At 31.4% G+C, this 26,354-nt stretch overlaps 1 long non-coding RNA gene across 1 annotated transcript; it reads right to left on the reverse strand.

The window, feature by feature from the left end:
* Positions 1-5,778: 5,778 nt before the first annotated feature.
* Positions 5,779-6,790, reverse strand: LOC128290109 (uncharacterized). The gene is made up of 2 exons (XR_008279752.1): positions 6,566-6,790; positions 5,779-6,061 (listed from the first exon to the last, which is right to left on the reverse strand). It is a non-coding gene; the product is annotated as an uncharacterized LOC128290109 (long non-coding RNA).
* Between the last annotated feature and the right edge of the window lie 19,564 nt (positions 6,791-26,354).

The raw sequence follows: 26,354 nt of genomic DNA on the forward strand, positions 1-26,354 counted from the left end.
CTTGTTGTAAAATCAAATATGTTGATTGCTTGGTATACAGATATTTTGAATGGTTGATTATATTTTGCAAGTTATTTTTTGTGTTATTTTGGGGGTTGTTTCATTATTGTTCTGCTGTTTTTTTTTAATGTTCTGCTGCTGCTGTTGGGTGCTAATTTCTGTTGCTATTTTGTTTGATATATAGATATTTTAGAACTTTTGTTTGGATATTGTAGAACTTTTAATTTTTTTAGGTTTCCAAAATCAAATGCATGAGAATATAACATTGTTGTGGTTGGTTTTAGTTACCAAGTTGTTTCACTAATTATCAAATTTCATGTACTGTCATTTAGCTTTAATGTACTTTGATGAAACAACTTTGATGCCATCATTTACTTTGTTGTTTTTCATTCTTTTCATTCTTGTATTTTATCCTTTTTCATTCTGTGCAAAATTTATTATTCTTGTAATACCCCAACCTCTGCCGATAAGTTATGGCCAAGTCTAGAGAGCTACATTAACCATTTTTGGAATATCCAACTTTTAATAATAAGTTCAAACGATTCGAAACCATATAAGGGATTATCAATAATTAGATAATCCAGTTGTTAAAAACAATAGTATTAGAAAGAAATAACGATGAAAAGTCTAATAATATAATAAGATAATTAAGCAGAATAACCGAGCTTCCGACATGCCGACCCATTCAAGTCTGTGGGTTACCTGAAATCCTAACATACAAACTAGATGAGTTTAACTCAGCGTGTGTAATTTAAGTATGTAAACAAACAGAGTTATATATATATATATATATCTATATCAGTTAGGTGTTCAATTTCTCTTTATTCAGACAATTTCTAAATGATAATACAGAGTCGAAAACAGATGATATCCAATATAGTTACAAAACAAATAAGATACAGATGCAGAACATATCAAATAAAGATGCAAAATAGATCAGGTACAAATGTAGATTCCTACCCCCATCCGCTACACACCATCTCCGACCATCCCAACACACCATTTAGGGTATCAAGTACCCATTTAGCCCTACACACCACTTAGTGTTGATACGACACGTTTCAGAAATATTGCAAACTAGCTATTAGTTTAGAATTCGATAAATCGCCAGAATCAAATATATGCTTGTGGTTTAGCCACTAAAATCAGCAGATTATTAAATGCCCACACTTTCTCCTCTACACAAACCTAACCCAATGTAGATGCGGATTTAACAAATATCAATACGCACATACAACGATACAAGTTCAGATCATACTCATGTAGTGCTATCACACTCACTTATCATATTTCAAATCAATATATATGTGTTAATAATAAGTTATTCAATAACAAATCATCGTATAACGAATTTCATTGCCTAAATAAGTTCCTACAGACTTTATGGTAGGCCTACATTTGATCTGTGCGATGTTCACGGCCCTATAGAAAAATTTTTGTTCTTGGCCTGCATGCCTGTATGGATTCACCCGGCTTGGGTGGTTAGCTCTTGTAGCCCAGCTCATTATCACACACAGGCTGTCACACGACCTTGTGACTCAAAACAGTGAGTCACACGGTCTAGCACAGGGCCAAGCACACGCTCGTGTGACTCAAGATCCAAAAATTTCCTCACACATCCGTGTCTCTAGCCGTGTAACTCTAATTTCAAAATAGTGAGTTACACAACCTAAACACACGCTCGTGTCTCTGGCCTATGTGACCCTAATTCACAAACAGTGAGTTACACGACTTACCACATGGCTTAACACACGATCGTGTGGCTCATACGCCTAACACACGACCATATGGCATCGACAGTCACGACTTTTAACTTTCGCTGATTGCAGTTTTTAGGGTTTTCGTTACACACCTATTGTCAATTCGACGTAGAAGCAATAGAAGTGATCCCAAAACCCAAAATCGACACTCAAATGCTCAATCAAACGACTTAATCAAAACAATTCTCACAAAATAACATTCAATCAACTATGTTGAAAGTTTGGCGCAAAAATTCCCAAAATGAAACTAACGCTTACTGACAATCGAACATAAATTACTCCAAACTCAAATAGTTGGAGGAACGATAGGTGTCTCTTGGTCTTCCCTTATAGCGTACCGAAGTAAACAACCACACCAAAACAAATTAAAAATTCACAACTACGAAAGTTGAAGGAAAATCCCAAAATCGATGAAACATCAACAACAAACAAACTAAAGCAACGAAATCTCACATTTAGTGACTAAAATATGCCACAGAACAGTACGAATCAATAATTAATACAACAACAACGCAAATGAAGGTCACAAAGTTGACCGACAAAAATAAAGGAAGAAGAGAATAGTAATGGAAAGAAGAACTTGAAAAAAAAATGCAGGAGGGATGTTTTGAAAAAAAAATTAATTAATTAAAAAAAACTAACCATTGCAAAATGCAAAAAAAAAAAAAACTACTCTTTAGTCGCTTACACAAAAACTTGAACACAAGACCAAAGGAATTGCAAAAGCTTAACCATTAAACCAACAGACTCGTGTTTATCATAAATGAAATCAGAATAAACTTAAGTAGAGGTTTCAAAGTCTAAGGTCCAAATTAAAGGAAACAACAAAAGTTTCAAAAGAGGGACACAAACCCTTGATTCCAAACACACAATCATGACCTTAAACCACATAAGAAGATACTAAAATTTGACAGAATTGCATAAATAAACATTCAGAATTTTAGAGCATTACAATTCCCTTGGAAAGATAATCATTACATTAGCAATGATTAATTATTATGAACGTTAATGAGGTGTACATCCAACAAATGGCTATAAGTTTTGATTCAATATTTAATATTTGTTAATGCAATTTAATAATTTTGGTGAAATATTTGTTTTAATTTTTAGTGTATTTCATATACTATATTTTTAAATTTTATTTTATGCAATAAAATATTTTTCAAAATAAAAAAATGGGTCAGGCTGGGCCCGGGTTTAGCATATATAATATGGGCTGGGCTTGGACAAAAATAGCAGCCCATTTTTCAAGTCGGAGCCTACCAATTGAGCCCGAACCCGATCTAGTCCGACTCCTGGACACCTCTAATTATCCCCTAAGTCTAGCTACAATGACCTGCTTTTTCCTAAAACACGTGAATGAAAGCAAAAGTAAATAAAAGTACTTGAGGTTGAGCGTAGCCTAGGAATGCCTAAGTGGTATCAACCTCTCTTTCAAGATGTAACTTAAATGACTATTATGTATGCATTTGTGCACTCATAGCGTAAATGAAAAGATATTTCTAACATAAGGTATTTTTCCTAGTTATTGAAACAAACTTTCGAGGAGGGAGTTTGTGAATGTGAGCTCGGGCATACTTCCCAATTGCTTAGGTTCTTACAATTAATGCATTCTATCATGACACAAGGCAACCTTCGTAATAAAAAAGAAACAAGAGCACTTAGGTGGTGTGCCTTGCCTTCATTGTCAATATTACAACACAAGGCCACCTTCCTGGCTTCCGTTTGGTTGAGGAAACTTTTAGTACCTGATGATCAAGTTTTTCCATTTTTTTTTTACATGTATGAAGTGCTAAAATCTTTCGCCGTGATCTAGTTTCGGCTCTTTTTTCTCTCATCCCTTTTTAGTCCTTGCATTATAGGATATGGTCGCATGTTTTAACATGATATCAATATTATACAATTAAAAAGTTAGTACTCGCACACACACTATAACCAAAGGGAGCTGTCTATATAAAAGCCTACGATTTGCTCTCTTGGAGGCTTAAAAGTTCTTTGGGTGAACAGCCCTGAACCACCAGGCCAAAGATAGGTGTTGTCTCACTATTTCTTTATAGCTATTGTTTTGATAAATGCACATGTCATGGCAGAAAAGTTATAATCCTCTCCTCTATGTAACGTTTTGAGTTAAGAGTAAGTTCATTGAATAGAGGTTATGAAACAGACAAGCTAACGGAGGAGGAAGATGTACTGTTAAATGCTTTATATTTGTTATCTGGCTCAATTTTTTCCCCCAATTGCTCCTGTTGAGAAGATCGGTTTAATGATAAGCATGCTTTGTGTCCTGACGCATGCTTTGACTGTAATATAACTCAACCTCAATCTAGTTTTTTATTTGGTAAGCAGATCAAAAGATTTTCTCTTGTTCCATGGCCATTTCATTAGATTATGCTTAACATTGAATTGGTCTTATAATGTGCTCAGCTGTATGCTTCCATAGTCATTAATTTCTATTTTTGTGTGATATTGGTGCTAGCTATCGGTCTGATATGTCAATTGAAGAAGCTGCAGAGTTAGCCAGGAGAGCCGATTATCATGCCACGTTCCGCAATGGAGCCAGTGATGGTGTTGCTCAACTCTAAAAGTATTTCTTTAGACGAGACCTTTATGTATACCCTACTTTATTCGCTGTATTCTAACATTTTAGTTTGAGTCCAAAAGCAGTTATCCACGGCTATTTTTTTTTTTCTCAAAACACATTATGTTTTTTTATTGCTTCTGCGATGTAAAAGTGTTTTGAAGAACGGTAGTTAGTCAAACTCATGTTTGCACTGTAATGTAACGTTGAACCTGTGGAGGATGTCTGGTTTCAGTGCTTGAAAAATGGGTTTTCAAATCCCAAATTTTCATTTATTGAACTAACTTTGCAATTTTTTTCATTAAATCTTATTAAATGGTATATAAAATATGGGATGTGGCTTTTGTGTGCTTAATTTTTTTTAATATAATTAAATTTTTATAATTGAGCTTAATTAAATTTGTTTCTTATAGGCCCAGCCCTGGGGTTGTTTGAGACTGCAGTCTTTCAGGGCCCAAGACTGGAAGGGGCATAAAAAATGTTTTTTCAATTTTTAATAGAAGAAAAAATAGATTAAAATTAATTAATTAAATGCTTAAGATTTTTAATTTTTCATCAAAAGTAATTCACCTTTTAGGGTCTAAATTTTTTTAGCTTTTATTGTATTATATTATATATATCTTTTAAAAGATTTAATTTATTATTTCGTCTAGGTCTAAAAATATTAAAATAGACCTAATCCCATAGGAGAAATATGAATTTCTAGGTTATGGTGATCATAAGTCAGTTAATGAAAATAAAGAAAAAAATTCTAGAAAAGAGTTTTATAAGAGACTGTTTCCAAGATAACATGGCTTATTCAAATTGTTTTTATTTTTCAACAATTAAAAGGTTGATTTGATATATGTCAAAGAATTACGGCTGTGCATATTAAAAAAAAAAAACATATATATTGTTTTTATATTAATATTTAATATTTTAGGTGTTTTCCTTTTATTAGAATTTTAAATTTAAACAACTTAATATATATTTTTAATTTTTAAATAATATAATAATATTATATTATATTTTTTATATAAATTACATAAAATAAAAATATATTATAAAAATATTAAATAAAGTTGGGTTAAGGTTGAACTTGAATGCCAAAACCCTAAATTTAATCCATATTTTAAATAGACTTAAATTTTTTATCTAAACACATTTTTGAATCTTGTATTTTTATTCAAATTTTCGTGTATATTTCAGACGAACAAGTTGTAAATAATAAATTTGAAGTGAAATTTAATTCCAAATTGAAATTTTCTAACGGAAAGTTTTGTTTTTGCAAAATATTCGTTCAAGCATTGATAAGAGCTGATCTAAGCAAGCTATGATGCATAAGCATTGGTTTGGTTATGAGATACAATCATAATTCTCATTAATTTTTATTAAAGTAGTTTAATAGATTAATAATATCTTAATAAAATTTAAGGTAAATTGTCTTAGTTGACCACTCCATTTTTAAAACAGTTTTTTTTTATTGTTCAAATAAAAATTTTTATGATTTAGTCACTACAGTTAAAAGAAAACGCTTACATTTTAATCTCTTAAACATTAAATTTCTTAACAACAGCTGATTGTGCCCATCAAGTCATATTTTTGACATATCACTGTTCAATCATCATCTCCTTCCTTAATCCATTTTTTCCCACTAGATTGAGAATGTGAAAAATGACGCCCCTTTCTCTTGGCTTCCTTTATGTGAGGTGCAGGAGAGCAAGAGTGAATCACGGTTGGGTTCCTGATGATAAAACCGTCTTTAACCACCTTCCTTATGAAGTAAAAACAATAAAAGAATATATTTTATGTGTGTGCTAAGCTACAAACAAACAAAGGAATCCATAGACTATTTAATCTCGTACAATAGATTATATCAACTTGAAGTTGCTACTAATTGTTCAGAATGTACAGCTAGGAAAATATGAAAAAGAAATATCAAAAGAGAGAACAACGATTTAACCTTTTGATTTTCTCATGCAGGAAATCTCAAGTCAATGGATGTAGCATTCATCATATGTTTTACTTGAAACTATTTTCTTCTCACAAATAAATAACAGCATAATCAGAAATCAAAATTTATATATACAAAAGCTCGTGTGAGTAAACTATACTGTTATAAATCACTAAAAAAAAGCTTATAAGTAAACTACATCAACTATCACATGAAATTCCTAAAAATTTTAAACATCTTGCTTCATTTTCACAATTTGGCAACAAATGATGCGAAATCAAGTCCAAATCATACCTCCACTTAAAAATGATTAATATTACGAAGGCGTTGGCCATGGAGATCTTGTTGACTTCATTTGGATCAAGCCAAACCTTTCACTTTCCACACTTTAGAACACTTGCCGAGAGTTGTTTCTGGAGCTTAAGCGAAACCATCTCTCCCTCTCTTTGGTGTGCACCTAACTGCTGTTAGCAAAGATGGAATGAAGAAGTGATAACCGATTATTTTTATGACCACCTTAACCTTAGGGTTTGGAGGGTGGCTTGAGGAAGAAGAAGACAAATAGTGGTGGGTTCACAATAGTAAACAATTTTAACTTTTACTAGAATGAGAAGTTGTCTCATAGTGGTGATTAAGTTGTAAGGATTTTTATTTGGATGTGAAAGTGAGATTAATTAGATAATTTATCTTAAAATTCAGAATAAATTAAATATTATTAATTAGATAATAATCAAATTAAAAGATTTAATTTATTTGATTCAGATTCAAATCATTAAATAGGAGTAACAATATCCTAATAAAATTTAAGATAAATTAGAGATCTTTAAGTAAAATTTCAAATCAGGAAGCCAATATCTATGAAACAAGAGATTCAATTTATTTGAGTTAAATTGATTCGATCTTTAAGTATTGATCGTTTCACAAGATCAATCTTTAAATATGAATTAACATAATTAGATAAATTTGATGTTAAAAGATTTATCGTTTCACAATATCAACTAAGTCGATTATTTTATTTTAAAAAATTATTAAGTCTAAATAAAGCAAATTAAAATTGTGGAGGTTATTATAAATACTTAGAGTTACTACTCTCGTAATTGTCTCATTCAAGTGTAGGAGAGTTTGTTGTATGTGGGAAAAAAACAGTGAGGATGATGGGGTACCTTCCCAGGTGGTCGGTTCACCATTTTCTCATGCAACATATCAAATTGATGGTGAGCCTTGCTTTACCTTTTAACAGAAAAAGAAAAAGAATCCAGTATAGTCGGCATTGTGCGGTTCTCAGAAACATCCCTTTGGCACTAAGCAAAGACTTCCCATCTTTTTATACCAAAATTCTTATTGGAGACTGAATTTATGTTTTTTAATCCAATCAGCTGATATACATATGATAGGAAATCATACCTTATTATTATTGCATATGGAATAATTACAAAAACAGATAATCAAACAATCAAAATGCCAGCTTCATTAAACCTACTCTCACCCTTTCTCTCTCACCCTTTTGTTAGCTTCTAAGCATGTTTTCATGATTGAAACTGAGATAGATATAAATCATCATCCACCACATCTCCCACTAATCAATCAAATGCAAGAAATTTTGTTGGAAAACTTTGAATCATTTGATCCCACCCAAAAGATAATAACTAAATACATTATTTCAATCATTATAATTAAGATTTCTCTCGATTTTGATATTAAATTAGTCTTTTTTAATTAAAATAATTTAATATTTATTAATTTCGAGTGAGTAATTAAAGACAATTAATTATAATATTAATGATTTTTTTCAATTGTACATATTTTTCATTGATATTATTACAAATTTAGTCAGCAACATCTATACATTTTGTCAAACATTCACACATAATATATAAACATATAGGACTAAATTTATTATTATACCAATCAAAATTATATACAATTAACAAAAAATTAATACCGTGATTATTTGTCCTTAGTTACTCACTTTCAAAATTAATAAGAATTAAATTGCTTCAATTTTTTAAAAGGACCAATTTATTCACTATCAAAATTAAGAGGGACCAAAATGATTTTTACCCATTTAAATTTTTTTGTCAAATAGATATAAGTATAAGTATCTGTAAAGTCTCTCTATTATAGAGGCAGGATCAATTAGTCCGTTTACTATTAAATGCATCAATTTTATATTTGTATTACTAAAAAGAATCAAATAAGATAAAATTATAAAAAAAGGTTAATATTTACATTTAAAAATAACATGTAATATTTTTTCATTTGCAATTCGATTCCAAACAAAAATTCCATTTGCAAAAACCTTTCAAAATATTAAATATGTTATAAGTAAATGTTATTTTTAAACATGTAAGTTAATTATGTTGAAATTTGGACTTGTTTTATTTTTTTAATAATACAAGAACTAAAATATTTCATTAATAATAGGACTAATTTAATCCTATCATTATAATAAAGGGATCTAATAAGTACATCCACCTATATAAATATGAAATGATTATTAAACATAATATAACTTTTTCTATGGAAAAACATATTAAAACTTTAATTATATATATAATGTGTATTAATATTTATGTTATATTTGATACGCGATTGGTATATATATTTAATGCACCATCTATCAATAATAAAATTACACATTATTATAGCCGTAAAACAAAAAATATTGAAAGGTTTAAAATAAAAATAATTAAAGATAGATAAACATAATAAATAATAATAACTAAAAATAGATAAACACAAAATTTGAAACTAAAACTCAAACTTAAAATCTGAAATCTAATACTAAACTGAAAACCCAAAAAATTAATTATAATTAATATTTAATTATGTTGAAATATAGTTAATAATATTTGTTTTAATATTTTATTTTATTTTACATCGATGATGATGCATCATTTTATTATTAATTGATGATAACATGCTACCATGATAATTATATATTATTATTAAAAATTCTATCATACGTATATGCGTATGGAAACAACGTATTTATAACATAAAATTGTGTTTGAAAATAACATATAATAAATAATGAAAAGTTTAATTTGAAACAAATTAATAATTAGGCATGAAATATGTATGGTATTAAAATAAAAAAATTAAATTAAGTTGTGATTAAAATATAAATTCATCATATTAAGAATAGTAAATATCTTTGGTTTTGAGTTTTAACCTTCGGTGATTCTAGTTCTTGTGTTCTTTTTTTTTTAAATAATCTCATTATAAGTTCTAAGCATATCTGCTCTTTTTGAGACAACATTTACAACTACTCATAACTCCTTCCCGACCCATAAATAGGAGAATAATGCGCTTCAGCATACTCAAACCCACATCCTCCTACATTAACAACAATGTTGTCAGTCAAGCTAAAACTCAATCGGTAATTCTCATGTTCTTTTTGTTGGTCCTATTGTGCTTTCATAGCAAATGAATTTGATTCTTTTAAACCTTTGTTGAGTTTTGTTTTATTACTAATAATAACCTATCGATTGAGAGAGAAAATGTGTTGTCATTAATCTTAAATTAATATCAAATCAATTTGTGATACTAATTCAATCACTAACATTATTAGTATATACGATGTAGTTAATAAGTTGTACATAGTAAAATTAAAATATATAAATTAACTAGTATAAAGCTTTAGTAGGATGGTAAACTTATTATTTTACTAATGCAATTGGCATGAGATCAAATCTTATACGCATATTTTTATTTATTTTTTAAATAAAAAATTAATTTTTTAAATAATATAACTTATTTTAATTATGAAAGGATATTTTATAATTTTTTAACTAACTCGTGCTCTATTGACTCGTGATACTAACTTAAAAATTTTATTAATGATATAGATAGCTAGATAGATAAATTTGATGAGAGAAAATATTTTAAATTAAAAGTTTATTTTTTAAATTTTTTTTAAGAACTATTATAACTCCATTAAATACAGTAACAATTCCTGAACATAATAATTTTTAGGGATTTTACGAGGGACTGCTACTGGATTGAAGAAGTAGCGGAGGTGGCTAATGCAAGTGGTGCTGACTTCGACTAGATCAGACGATAGTGTTCTTGCTCGATTCTTCTTGTTTTTCTTCTTCAGTTTGTAGAGCGAGCGGGGGCTGAACCTGGACAGTACTGGAATGCTTGGCCTGGGTGTTGTTATTTTAATCTGGCTGAGACTGGCTTTCTTTTTCAGGCTTCTAGCTCCTGTGTGCTGTTGCTTTGTGGTTTTTACGTTTCAGTTTCTCTGTTCATTCACTCTGGCAGCTTTACTTTTATTGTATCGAGGCTTATTTGCTCCTTGTCTGCTTTTATTAATGAAACCCAGTTTTTAATTTAAAAATTTTGATAAAAGAAATATTTTATATTGAAGGTTAATTATCGGTATAATGATAAAAATATTATTTATTATTCTATAAAATATGAGTTTAATACCTTAATTTTTAGTTTTATTTAAAATTATAAAAAATCAAAAATAAAAAACCATAAAATGAAATAGTTATGTGGAAATTGAATGTGAAAGTGTAATATAAGTGGCGTTGGTTGCATGAAAGAGATGGCTTCTAATGCAAATAAAATTTGTGTGCTAACCAATTTTCCTTAGCTTCAATTATTTTATCCATTACAGATAACAAGATATGACATTGAAGTTAAATGAAATTTGCACCAATCTTGTTTATATTCTCTTTTATTTTTATTTTTATTTTTAGTTCAATATTTAATCAGCTAAATTAAAATTTGCATTTCACTACATAAATAACAATGAATCTTAGGTATTCTATCTAGTTCTTTTTTAATCCATAAATTTAGTAATTATATAATATAAAATAACAACAAATAAAATTTTGGTTGATATAAATATAAGGGTTAGTATTTGATATATTGATAATATATATTTTTATTCCATAAGACTTAAAAAATATTGTCATGTATCTCTTTTTTTAAATATTTTTAAATATTTTTATTATACCTTTATAGGACACTTGCCAACCTTTTAATTGTTTTAGTGGAATTTAAAAATTATTACTAAATATTATTGTAATTACCCGATAGTCCTGTGCTGGAAAGTGTATTTTCGGGTTATCGTTTATGTGAAATAGATTCTTAAATATTTATTAAAAATATTTACGAAGTTAGTTGTATGGTTAATTATGTTTTAGTTAGGAGAATTAGCTTGAATTAAGGTTAATTAGGTATAAGGATTAAATTGAATAAAGTGTGAAAGTTTAATTATAGATTAAAGAAAAGTTGAGGGATTAAATGAGAAAATAAGCCATAAGTAACACTTGTATAGTAAAAAGTAAATACAAGTGTATGGTAACAATGAAATACATTTGTACAAGTAATGTACATAAGTATAAAATAATTATAAATGTAAATACTTAATATTTAAGTATATAATAACTCTTTTTTCTTTTTAATAAAATTTTATCAATCTTAAAAAAAGGTCTGCTATCCTAGCACGCTATTGTTTGCCGCTGCTGGCATGAGTTCTTAGGTTTTTTTCTTGTTTTTAGTATTTGTTTTGTCTTTTAGGTACAACTAGCGTCTTTAAGTCTGTTTATTTTTACGATTGGAGTGTGGCGATCGTATCCTGGCCTTCAAACCTACATTCATGAAAACTAAATTAGCACAATTATCATTAAATGAGGAAGAAGAAGAAATATTGCAGATCCAGGTAGATCCAAGAGGAAGAAGGAGTGGGAGAATTTCAACTTGTGGGATGTTTCCTAACAGCCAGTATAATTCACTTCCCAGCCATGAAAAGCACTATGGCTAATCTGTGGCATCCTATTTGTGGGGTTCAAATTCGAGAACTGGGGGAAAAATGTATCTTTTTCAGTTCTTTCATGGTATGGATATGGAGAGGGTTTTGAAAGGTTCACCTTGGACTTTCAATAATCATTTGTTGATACTTTACAAATTAAAAATAGAAGAGGATCCATTAAGAGTACCATTAATTTTTCGCCTTTTTGGGTACAAATTCATGACATCCCAATAGGTCTATTTTTTGTAAATTTAGCAATATAACTGGGCAGTTTTATAGGAGTTTTCTTGGAATATGATGGTTCAAATCTTGGGAAGGAAAATCGTAATTACATGAGAGTAAGAGTACAGATTGACATTAGGAGGCCTTTGAAAAGAAAGAAGCAGGTTATGTGGTGCGGGAGATGCTCGTATGTTAAATTTAAGTATGAATGTTTATTGCTTTTCTGTTTCTATTGCGGACGTTTGGGGCATAGTGACTCATTCTGTGAGGCAAAAATGATGTTAAGGGTGGAAATTGCTGAATTGGGTTGGGATTTATCATTGTGAGCACAATCTCGAAGAGCCCTATCTATGAATAGTATATGGCTTTGGGATGAAGGTGAAGGAAAATAGGAAGGAGGTTGGAAGAATAATCGGGTTTTGAGGTTCAGATTATGGGATGGGGATAATAAAGACAGAAGTGGAAAAGTTATTGATCCAATTCTGGGATTTAACATCGAAGGGGGATTGTCATCTCTAAATCAATGGAAGGAGAATTCTTGGTTTGATCAGATGCAAACGGCCATGGAACATGATTTGAAAGATGGTATTTTAATGGGAGAGGAGGGGAAAAAACGAAACAGGGGCGAGATGGGAGACCTAACAGGGAAAGATGAGAGTGGTAATGCAATGACAATGAGCAAAAGAATGGTAGAACTTAATCTTTTATCATCGGCGGCTGCCAAGAGGCAAGCCGACCGGACGCAATGAAAATCATAAGTTGGAATGTCCGTGGTTTGGGGAGACAACGGATGATTAAAAGACTTCGACATTTGCTGAAGATATTCAATCCCCAAATAGTCTTCTTTATGGAGAAAAAGCTTATTAGACGACAGATAGAACGCGTTCGTAGAAGTTGTGGTTTTATGAATGGTATTGAAGTTGACTCAGAAGGTACAAGAGGAGGATTGTGTTTAGTATGGAGGTTTGATGTTAATATAACGCTCCGTAATTTTTCTAAGAGACATATTGATGTGGTAGTTGCAGATAGGAAGAATGAACCAATTGGGGAGATTTACAGGATTCTATGGATCCCCTTATGCGCAAGATAGGAATGATTCATGGGTTGTTTTGAAAAGCTTAGCTAATGATGTGGACATCCCCTGGTTCGTTTGTGGAGATTTCAATGAAATTATGTATGGATTCGAGAAAAAAGGAAGACTGACTAGATATGAAAGAATGATGAAACTCTTTCTAAGAATACTGGAGGAATGTCAACTGAACGATGTAGGCTTTTACGGTAATTGGTTCACTTGGGTGAGAGGTAATTTACCGGAGACGAACATCCAAGAATGATTAGACAGAGGAGTTACCAACACAGAATGGATTGCTATGTTTCCGGAGGTGAAAGTCTAACATTTAGTGCATTCGTTTTCTGATCATTACCCTCTTCTTATTAATACAAGAATGAATGAAGAACGTTTGAGGAACAATACTTTCAAATTTGAAGCCTGGTGGTCATTAGAGGAGTCTTTTATTAATGAAGTTAAGTGTTTGTGGGAGAAGTCTTCAGGGGAGCTGTTACAGAAGCCGGAAAAGTTTAAAAAAAAAGGCTTAAAGTAGTGCGCTGGGCATATTCAAATGAATAGGAAAAATAAAAAATAGATCCTTACGGAAAAATTAGTGAAACTGACTGAAGTTGAAAGAGATGATATGAATTTAGCTGAGTTGATTGATACGAAAATTAATTTAAATTTTGAGATAAAAAAAGATGAATGTTATTGGGAACAGAGGGCTCGACTTAACTGGTTGAAATTTGGCGATAAAAACACAATATTTTTTCACAGTCAAGCATCACAGCGGTAAAAGACAAACCTTAGTCATAAATTACAGAACGAAGATAGAAGAGAAATGGTGGCCTTGCAGGAAATAGAGGTTGTTGCTAGATCTTATTTTCAAAGATTGTTTTCAGCAGGAGGAAGGGGAAACTACGACCATTTGTTATCAGGGATCGAGTGTTGTGTATATGCTGAAGACAATCAAAAACTTACAGCAACATATATAAGAGAGGAAATCACAGCAGCAGTGTTTAACATGGGGCCCATGAAGGCACCAGGGGAGGACGGTTTTCCAGCTCTATTTTATTAGAAATGTTGGTATATTATTGGAGAAGAAGTCACCTTATTTTTCTTACGAATTCTAAATCGGGATATGGAGGTTAGTTCAATTAATTCTACTAATATATTACTTATTCCCAAAGTTACCAGTCCTTCTAATATGACGCAGTTTCGGCCAATCATCTTATGCAGTGTGCTTTATAAAATTTTGGCCAAGGCAATAGCAAATCAATTTCGAGGAGTTATTAGAAAATGTATTGATGATACGCAGAGTGCCTTTGTGCCAGGTCGATCAATATCAGATAATGTGTTGTTAGCCTATGAAATATTGCATAAGCTAAACTAGAAGAGATTGGGGAAGAAAAAGTATATGGTCGTTAAACTCAATATGAGCAAACATATGATAGATTTGAACGGGATTTTATAAAGGAGATTATGATACAGATGGGGTTTGAGAAAAAATGGGTAGATGCTCTTATGAAATATGTAACAACAGTTTCTTATTTAGTGGTCATAAATGGGTATATTGGGGATAAATTTCTTCCAACCACAGGCCTTAGACAAGGTGATCCGTTAAGTCTGTTTTTATTTCTTTTATGTGGGAAGGGCCTATCGAGTCTACTGAGATTAGACAATGAATGGTAGGTTCTTAAAAGGTGTTAGGGTTAGTAAAAGTGGGCCACAAGTATCCCATCTATTGTTTGCTAATGATTGCATTTTATTCGGGGAGGCAACAAGCATAGGTGCAACTCTATTCAAGGACATCCTACGCGAATACAAATCTTGCTCTGGTTAATGCGTTAATTTTGACAAATTAACATTATTTTTCAGCAAGAATACATCGGAGGAAGATAGGAGTTTGGTTGTCAATTTATTGGGGGTCCGTAGTTCAAATAAACCAGAGCATTACCTAGGGTTGCCGAATATGGTGGGTCGGAGGAAAAATGAATCTTTTCAAAATCTAAAGGATCGACTCAGAAAACGTATTGATAATTGGAGTAATAGGTTTTTATCTTAAGGGGGAAAGAAAGTATTTATAAAGGCCATTCTTCAGGCTATACCAATTTACACGATAACTTGCTTTTTATTACCTAAAGCTCTATGTGATGAATTCGAAAGTATCGTTGAGCAGGTTTGGTGGCAGAAGGGCCATGGTAAAAAGGGAATTCATTGGTGTACTTGGAAAAACCTTTGTGCTTTAAAAGAAAATGGTGGTTTAAGTTTTAGAAACTTTGGTCATTTCAATATCGCGTTTTTAGCCAAACAGGGTTGGTGCATTATTAATTATCCAAATTCTTTATTAGCCCAAGTTTTTAAAGCAAAATACTATCCGCAATCAAGCTTTCTAAATACAGAGTTGGGAAGTTTACCTTCACTTACTTGGAAGAGTATTTGGGCAGCAAAGAGACTTCTCTAAAAATGGATGTGCTAGAGAGTGGGCAGATGAGACAAAATTTCTATCTGGGAAGATAGCTGGATTCAGGGGATTGATAAAGTTGACGGACATAGCAGACCAAACAATGGGGAATTACAGTTAGTCTCGGATCTTATTGATACTTCAAACAGGAAATGGAGAAAGAATTTGATTAATAGTACCTTTCAAGCTGGAGTTGCTCAGAAAATTTTGTAGATCCCTCTCGTAGAAACTGACCACGAGGATACTCAAGTTTGGAAAGGAGAATTATCCGGCGAGTTTTTAGTACGTAGTGCCTATAAACTATTACATGATACTATTCTAGATCCTAGTAATTATTTATTACAAACTGAAATTAAAGAATTTTATAGGAAGCTATGGAGCCTACAGCTACCTTCTAAGATCGCAATCACTATTTGGAGAATTTCCTGGGATTTGATTCTGAATCTTGCTAATCTCCAGTACAGAAGAGTCATTTCAAATGATAGATGTCCCCGCTGCTATTCGTGGGCAGAAGAAAACTTCCATATCTTCCGTGAATGCCCTATAACAACTGAAGTCTGGCAGTTTTTACACTTATCCTGGGTTATTAATAATATGAATCAAAGTCTATGGGAGTGGCTAACCTGTGTATTCAAGAGAGGTAACGACATTCAATGCCGACTTTTTGTTATGCTTTATGGTTAATATGGTTTTCTAGAAACCAATTCGTGCGTGAGGGGAAAAATACAACAGGAAGAGATTTAATGCAAAACATACAGAAGCATATGGTAGAATATGAAGGGGTAAGAGCAATGAAGAGACCTGTAAATATGAACAGAAATTACAGAACCCAAAAGGACATACCGAGAATGACGATCTATTTCGACGCAGCATTCAATAGTAGAAACTTCATATCAGCGACAGGTTTGGTGGTGTAACACCCCTTACCCCTAATCTGAGCCCGAAACAGGGTACGAGGCATTCCTGGACTTCAACACCAACAAACGTGCAAAACTAGGTCATAAAATTGTATTCATTTTAAAACTATTCATACACAAGCATATCGTTCTTTATACGGGCCTATGAAACCCAAAACATACATTGGAAAAGGTCCGGGACTAAATCGAGAACTTTGAAAACTTTTGGGAAAACTTAGAAAATTTTTCCATGAAACAGGGTCACACGCTCATGTGGACACAGGGGCACACCCGTGTGCCTTTGACACGCCCGTGTCCTCAGGTCGTGTAACTCTCTGTTTATGATGTCAGCAAACAAATTGAACTACACAGCCAAGCCACACGCCTGTGCGTTAAGGCCGTGTTCCCCACACGGTTGAGACACACGGTCGTGTCTCAGCCCGTGTGGCCAACACTTGGGCTATTTTCCAAGCCTTTATGTTACCTTTAATCCTTCACATCTTTATACACACCAAGGACACATTTCATGGCATCATTTTAATTCATGGCAAGCAACCACAATCACATCATAGGCATGAAGATATAGCATAGATAGATAGGTTTACACACCATAATCAAAATAAGACACACTTCTTGGCCATATACAAATAGCTAAATATAAGACAATACATTTGGCTAATCATAAATATATATATAATAAAACCTAGTCCCTATACATGCCACTTACTTGAACACGCTTAACATATATCAATATTTCAAGGGTGATGGCTTGATAGTGTGATACTGCCTCTAACGATCTCCAATCCCGAGCTAACCTAACAACACTAAAGAAAAGGAAAGGAAGGGAGTAAGCTTCATAGCTTAGGAAGACCATATGAAAATAATAAGCAACTTATCAATTTTCTTATCAAGGTAATACAACCATATTTGCACTTTTACTTATGTTCAGATCAAGCTATTTCCTCATGTCATAGTCACTAAATTATTTATATCTGGAGCTACAAAACTCCAAATTAAGATCCGAAACTTACATATCTTCTTACCATAAAATTTTCAAAAAATTTTTGTCTATCCAATAAGTACAGTTTATTCTTTAAAGTCACCCTTGTTTTGTTATCCGATAGTTCTGACCCCTCTTCACAAAAAATTAATTATCTCATAATACAAGACTCAGATGATGTTTCTGTCTATTTCTCTTGAAAATAGGCTCATTAAGAATTCTAATCATATAAATTAAAACCCATAAATTTTTTTTAAAATTTTTTAATGATTTTCTCAAATCAAAAGAGGGGATTTCGAAATTGTTCTGATTCTATTTTATGCAAATTCAAATATTTCATAATATGAAATTCTTTTGCTTACACCGTTTCCTTTATAAGAAACTAGACTCAATAAGCTTTAATTCCATATTTTATTCAATCTCTAACCTTCTTTCCACTATTTTTGATGTATTTTCAAAGTTATACCACTGTAGCTGTCTAAAACTGTATTAATGCTAATCTTACTCTTTCATAACCGTTTTTAAATAGGCATTTATGCCAATTCATTTCTTCTTTCATGTTCATTAGACCACAAGATAAAGGGGTAAACATATCATGTCTCAACTTACTTTGGCCTAAAAGCCTCACACATAATCATCAACCATATTTATCATATATTTGTACATCATAAACTTAAACCAATAATCACAAGGTCATTTTCATTGTGCTCATGAATCCACAACTTCATAAAATCAAGAGTCATATCATTATGTACATACTTGTATCATCTCATAACATAATCAAATTCATTCTCACCATGACGTACCCCGTTGGGTCTATTGTCAAATCATTCTTTGAACTACCCATTGAACACTTCGGACACTATTGGATACACGGAAAGCTTGCACATAAGTGCTACATATGTAGCCAAGGCTACCTCATATCACATATCACATATCACATATTGCTCGCTCTAAAGCTGATCACTGGTCTACTCCCACAAGCTGACAGTCAGGACGTAGCTACACGGGCTGCTCACACAAGCTGACGGGTGTCTGCAACACATGCCGGACTACCCAGCCACCGATAAGACGTACAAGACCAGCACCCGGATCCACAATCACATAATCACATATCTCATGAGCTCATAATCACATAGTTCCTAGCGACATGTCCCATTGTATCCTAATCTATCCCCAAGGTTCAAACGGGATTTTTCTCAAAAACACACCTTCGACGAACTCGATCACATAGACAACCACATTCTTCATGATGAAGGATTATCACATAATCTCACATAATGATAACAATATTGTCACTTACATTTAAGTGTGTAAATTACAATTCATGCAAGATTCAAAACATTTATATATATGCTACTCATTGCATTATTCACATGTGAACTTATTCATTTCCAATGGAATATCATATTCCATCAAATTTCCAAGTATCCAATCATCACATAAATGTTATTAACAATTGGCATCACTTTCTCATACTCAAATTCATCAACATATAATTTAATACAATTATAGCAAGATAGATTTCAAGTATATTAACAATATCGTGGATAATATGTTTATTTAGTCACACGGACTTACCCCGAATGCAATTTCGACTAATTACGCCATTTTAGTCCATAACCTCGTACTTTCCGATTTAAGCCCGAAGCTCAGTTTCTTGATCTAAAATGATAATATTCACTACTTTAAATCATCACATTAATCAATACATTCCATAATTTATGCTTTGAAAAAATGGCCATTTTGCCCCTAGACTTTCACAAAAATTACGATTTTACCCCTTGGCTCATAAATCGATTTTAATCAAATTTTCTTATTACCCAAGCCTAGCTGAATTCTTTTCATACCTACAGCATCTCTCAATTTCAAACATTTCACAAAATTATGATCCATTTAAAAAACTTTACAAATTGGTCCATAATATAAGTTTCCATGAAAATCCTTTCACAAAAGTTGTTTATTACACAACCAAGACTTATTTTCTTCCATTAAAAATCAAAGAACATGCATGACACACATGGGTGAATTTTTGAACATAAACTCTAGCTCAAAATAATGATAGAAATAACTATATCATGCTTCAAGGATCTCAAAAACATCAAAGACCAACACCAAAATGAATTACATGAAATGGGTTTATGTTGATGAAATTTTCAAGCTCCCATGGAGGTTTTCTTCCCTGATTTTCAGTGGAGAAAGATGGAGAAGAAGGGTGGCTATTTTTTTTATTTTATTTTATTAGTCTTTGCATATGTCATCAAATACCAACCATACCAAATTTTGACTTTTCAAAATTTTCTTGTCGCCATCACTCCCCAAATGGCCTATTTGCACTTTAAAGACCTCCAATTTTGGTTCTCTAGCTATTTAACATATTTGGATAGTAAAACAAAACTTTTACCCTTTATGAGATTTAGTCATTTTTCGCAATTAAGCTTACAAACGCTAAAATTCATTTACCAAAATTTTCATGCACTCATATAATCAGGCTATAACACCCAAAATAATATCAAAAATTATTTTTTCGGCCCCGAAATAGTGGTTCCAAACCACTATTCCGACTAGGCCCAAAATTGGGCTATTACAGGTGGTCTGGGATCTGACGGGGAAACTCCTTACGTTAAAGACGACCATTCACAACAATATTTCCTCTCCATTTATAGCAAAAGCGTATGCATGTTTAGAAGGTACAAAGTTAGGGATCTCATTGGGATTACAATCGGTAAAACTTATGGAAGACTCCAAAACAATAATCAAGAAATGCCAAACGACTTCAACAGATAAATCAGTGATTTGAGCCATTATTAGAGACATCCAGAACAAAAAAATTTATTTTCAAGAGATTATCTTTCAGCATATTCACAGATCGGGGAACTCACAAGCACATAGAATAGCAAAAGACGCTCTTGTTAGAGGGGAGACCGCTTACCTGATGGGAGAAGAACTGAATCGTCACATTTTTGCTTCAGAGGGATGATGGCCAAGGAACCCAGATTGAAGAAGCATTTGAGGGAAACTGACTTCAAAAGAAGGTAGCAAGTGAAGTTTATCCTTGGAAACTGCTATCGTCAGAACGGATTGGACTTCAAAATGACAAATCGAGAGAATTAATGGTATCCAGTCGTTTGGAATTGACTGGGGTAGATATTTTAGGTTTCCTTTTTTCTTTCTTTGCATTTATTGCTTTCTGTTTCCATTAAGTTTCATTTTAATTGTTGGTTAGGAGGTTTTCATTATCACATAAGATAGTGAGGCCGGATTTGCTTTTAGACTTTGATGTAATGGGTTTGGGTCCAATGGTCTGTTGGGCCTCAAGCTATTTCTTCTTTTTCCAATAAAATACCCGGTCATTAATTTCAATAAAAATATTTAAGTATATAATATAATAATAACTAAAGAAATAAATCAAATTTAGACAATTGTATGGTAAAAATAATATAAATGTGTAATAAATACATACATACATTTGTAATATACATATATACTTACTTATTATTTAAGAAAATATTATTATATTATATAAATTAAATAAAAGAAATAAAAGATAGAAAAAGAAACAAAATATTGAAAGGAAACAGAGAAGAATAGGGAGAAAGAAAAAGAAAGGGAAAAATTAGGGTTTCAAGGTTTGAAGTTTAAATGGTAAGTCAATTTAGCCCTTTTTCTTGTAATTTTGATTTTTTTGGAGTCCTAGAACAAAATACTATTTGATCTAAGTTGAAATTTTGAAAGTCGGTGAATTTTTAGAAGTTGTTCTTGTTGAATAAATTGAAGAATTAGGGGTTAAATTGATAGAATTTCAAGTTAGAATAGAAATATGGATTGAATTGTAAGTTAAATTATAAGTTTTGAGTAATAGGGACTAAATTGAAAGAATTTTAAAATTAGAGTTTTATGGGGAAATTAAAGAGTTGAAATTAGTTTAAAGTGGAAATTGAATAAGATATGGAATTAGTTTTGTAAGAAAAAGAGTTAGTTTTGATTTAGGGATTAAATTGGAATTTAAGCAAAAGTTGTGTATAAATTGAAATATTCAATATGAAATTGTGTGTATTGATGATTTTGAATTATTTTAATTCCATAGCAAACATTGAACCGGATACCTCGGCTAGGAAAGGAAAAGACAAAGTCAACGAATATTAGCTCAGAAATTACGATTTGTATTTCTATAATCTAAATCTAATAATTATTTGTTGTATTTATTATTTAATATGCACGGTAAGTGAAATTAAGGTGAGTATTGGTATTGTTGATATTGAATTGAGTATAAATGGATTTGTGATTAATGTGAATGTGAATATTGGATATTGGATATTGATTGTATTGAAAAATGAAAATTGAATTGAGTTGAATTATGAGTATATGTGATTATTTGAATTGAATTGTGTATTGATTGGAAATTGAAAAGTGATTTGGAAACCCTATTAACTGTATCAGGCAGAGTCGGATATAGTTGGCATGCCATAGGATTGGAAGTGTACAGGGATACTTCGACCACGAGTCGATGAGACACTGGGTGTCAAATTAATACTAAGGATAAATTCGATGAGGTACTGGGTATCAATTTACTTCGGCAAGGCTGATGAGACACAGTGTGTCAATCTATTACTTCAAATTATTCGACGAGGCACTGGATGCCATACTGGTGTGTTTTGGTTGGATCCGTATATCCGCTAAATTTCGAGTTCTGTTAATAGGGGTAAATAAGTAAATTGGTAATATGAATGATATTGGATGATTTTGAACATGAATTGGATTGAAATATTGAATTGAGTTATGAAATTGAAATGTATGAACCAATGGATTAATGAAATAGTTATTGATATGGTGAAATGATATGTGTATCCTATTGAGAAAAATTATTTGAATATCAATTACGAGATTGAAATGGTAGAAGATGAGAATTGAAAGTGTTATAAATATTGTGTCATGAAATTGATTATTTGTTGAATGATTTTTGTTATGCATACTTAGATATATAAACATTGAAAATTCTTATTTAATAAGTATTCGGATTATAGAAATACCACTGAGTGTATACTCAGCGTACGATTTGTTTTCCATGCGTAGGATAGGTTAAAGTTCGATCGTTGAATCAGCATCCAAAGCCGATCCCGAACTTATTGTGGTGAAGTACATTTTTTTTGGTAATGGTATGTACCTAGGTTGTTATATGTATGTCATTTTAAAAAATGGTTGTATAAAATGTTAAAGAATAATATTAACCCTTTATATACTTAAACATAGATTGTGTGTTATGTTAACGTTACAAAATGACATATTTTGATTAAAGTATGAAGGAAGTTACTATATGAAAATTTTGATATTTAGTATTAAATTTGGTTGGGTTTGAATGAAGTTATATGAATTGAGTTAGTAAGTATTTGTAAAATACCTATGTTAGTAGTACATTGGTTAGGACATTATGATTAAATTATGATATGTATACTATATTATTATATGATTGTTTGTATTTGTTTTGAAATGTCGATAATGCTCGTAACCCTGTTCCAGCGACGGATAAGGGTTAGGGGGTGTTACAATTATTCCTAAATACAATACTTGAAATAAAAAATAAACCCATAATTTTTTCATTCCTATTTGTTTCTCTTTTCTAAAAACATTTTATAATTTAGTTGTTTGTGAAAGTGATATGTTGATTGTTATAACATATATCAGTAACCAAAAAAAAAAAAACACAAGGACCAAAATAATATTAAAATATCATATTAAAATAATATTTTGAAAAAATCAATGTTTATTTTATTAAATAATATAATTATATTTAGTATTTATATTTACTAATTTATTAAATAATTTTGATACAAATCAACATTTAGTAGTATTAACAAAAACAACTTTATCACTTACAAACATTTATTTTACTATAAATACATGTAGAAAATTGTGGACACTATAAAATGTGAAAACATAATTCAGCTTATTGACATGTAACACCCCGACTCGGCCTAGGAGTTTCGGTTAAGTCAAAGGCATTACATTTGATCACCAAAGTGATCCTATAAAGCCATCTTTTTACTTGCGTTGATATGAGAAGAAATCACTCTTTTGTTTTTAAAAAAGCATTCATTCATTAAGCCGACTTTTCTTAAAAATTTAATTATGATATTATTATCGTGGCATTTTGAAAACAGTTAAGGTTTTTAAGAAAAGATTTTTCAAAACTTTGAGTATTTTGTAAAGTAGCGGATAATAACTATGAAAAATATTAGTTTTCTAAACCATGTTACATGCAAATTATCAGAGTAAGAAATAATTAATAATTGCAACCCAAAAAAGATTAAGGAAAACTTTAATGAAGCTTTTAAATAAAAGAAAAATAAGCTGCTAATTCGAGGTTCCTCCAATGTCATTCCAATCCTAGTTCTCTACGTTACGTGAGAGGTAAAAAAAAGGGGAGTGAGCTTATGACAACTGAATGTGAGTCTAATTTTTAAACCATTATATATAAATGTACAAATAGTAAAGCATTCAATTTATGGCATAATAGAAAATTAAACATATATAGGAAACATTTAATAAATCCATGCATGTACAGAATATACTCATGATGCAATGCAATGCAATTATAATTATAATCTTCCACCGTCCATCCTATCTGCCCTCGAGCATTGCTCGACACTCCAAAACACATATCAATAACTAACAATCCTAGATTTCCCAATGAAAATGGTTGTTCACTTGTCATTCGTGGCGATGACTTTTACTATAATAACTTACCATTGTCGATTTTGATGGCTTTTTAAACTATCATCCTGGTTTATCCGGTTTTGATGACATTGCCGCCTACTTCATGTAATGCTGACTTTCAATGTGGACTTAAATTGTCACTATCTCCCACGGAACTCCTTCGTTCTCTATACCCAATTTCATATAATTATGCACATATACTTAGCACATTATGCTATTTATCATCAATCGATGCTACATTCAATATTTCATACTATCATTTAATGGCATGTGTTCATGCATTCCTTCACATCTATTTCATATAAATATTTAATTTAAGTGAACTTAAAAAAAATCACATATATAGTAACTTCACGCGATTTAACATGCTTAGTTTGACTAACACATACATAAGTAGGGTTCGCACATATGGGTTCGCACCTAGGGGTTCCCACATATGTTTGCATAATCAACAAATAAGGTTCGTATATACCACATGTAGGGTTCGCATAAATAACATGTAGGGTTTGCACGAATAACACATAGGGTTTACATAGCTATACTTGTAGATTCCGTATGATATTCATGTAGGGTTTGCGTAGATATACTAGGAGTTTGCCTAATAAATCCTATATGATTTTGCATATGGGTTCGCAATAGGGGCTCGCACATGCAAAGGGGTTCATATGTAGGGGGTTTGCACAAGCAAGGGGGGTTCGCATACTACAAGGTTTTTATGCATAAGGGCTCGCATAGTAATTCTCATAGTTTCGCACAACTGATTTACATAAGGTTCACAATATACACAGGGTTCACATGATATACAGGGTTCTCATAATACCTAGGGTTCGCATGATATACATGGTTCACATGTTATATAAAGCTCGCATAGTATCTAGAGTTTGCATGTTATGTATAGGGCTCACAACACGGGGGGTTCGCAATACAAGAGGTGTTCGTTACAGACTACTTTCTTCTTAATACTTTAATTAATCAAACCTAATAATTTAAGTTTAGATCCTACACCTGATTTGGAGACAAAAACCTTAGTTAGATGAGGAGATTGACGACCTACTTGGGAGAAGAGGGAACAGTTTTGAAAACCTTGAATTCTTTTGCTTGAAAATTTAATTTGTTAATGGTGGAGAAAAGGAAGAACTTAGTTTTTCTTGAAAATTTCACTAGATAAAAATTATAGGATTTCAGAAGATTTGCTATTTATAAAACTCTTTTCCCTTAATAAGTTTTAAGAATTCATATAGAAAGGTGCAGAAAGATTTTGAATCCAGGACCTAAAAGTAACTTAAGGCCTTACCATTGAACCAACAAGGTTATTCTTATTTTTTCTTAACATAAATAATTTTTAAGATATTCTAAATTCTCTTACTCTATACTTTTAAAAATAAAATAAAATATTAAAATTTATCCCCATTTTTCTCATCCTATTTTAAGGATGTGATAAGGGAAGTTGTTAGTAAATTTACAACAAGCAATGTAACAACTGTTTATTTGATGATATTTATCATTTTAATCTTATATTAAAGATTTTTGTTTAAAATGTTTTAATTGGGTTGATGAATTGACTAAGAAAAGAATACTAAACACTTGGCATGAAGTCTGTAACAAATTGGTAGTTGGAGGCTTCTTTATTGATCTGAGAGGGCAACCCACAGTCTTTAAGTTGGTGATGAGTTATGGGGGTCTGTACCTTACTGCCTTTGTTGGTCCCCCGTCTAAATATCCCTTCCATGCTCTTCTCATCGCCTTCTCTCCACCCGATCACTTATGTTTTTCCTTTTATGGGCTCACTCATTTGTTAGAGTAGAGAAGTGTTTTGAAGAGATTTATATTAAGAGTTAGATTATATTTTATTTTTATTTAAAATTTAATAAATTAGTCTTTATATATTTAATTAAAAAGTAAATTGATCTTTTTTTATTAAAAATTTTATCCATTTGTATTGTTAAAGTTTAACGTGGTTGATGAAATA

This window comes from Gossypium arboreum, chromosome 3 (genome assembly GCF_025698485.1).
Source record: "Gossypium arboreum isolate Shixiya-1 chromosome 3, ASM2569848v2, whole genome shotgun sequence".
In the NCBI taxonomy this organism is placed as follows: Eukaryota; Viridiplantae; Streptophyta; class Magnoliopsida; order Malvales; family Malvaceae; genus Gossypium; species Gossypium arboreum.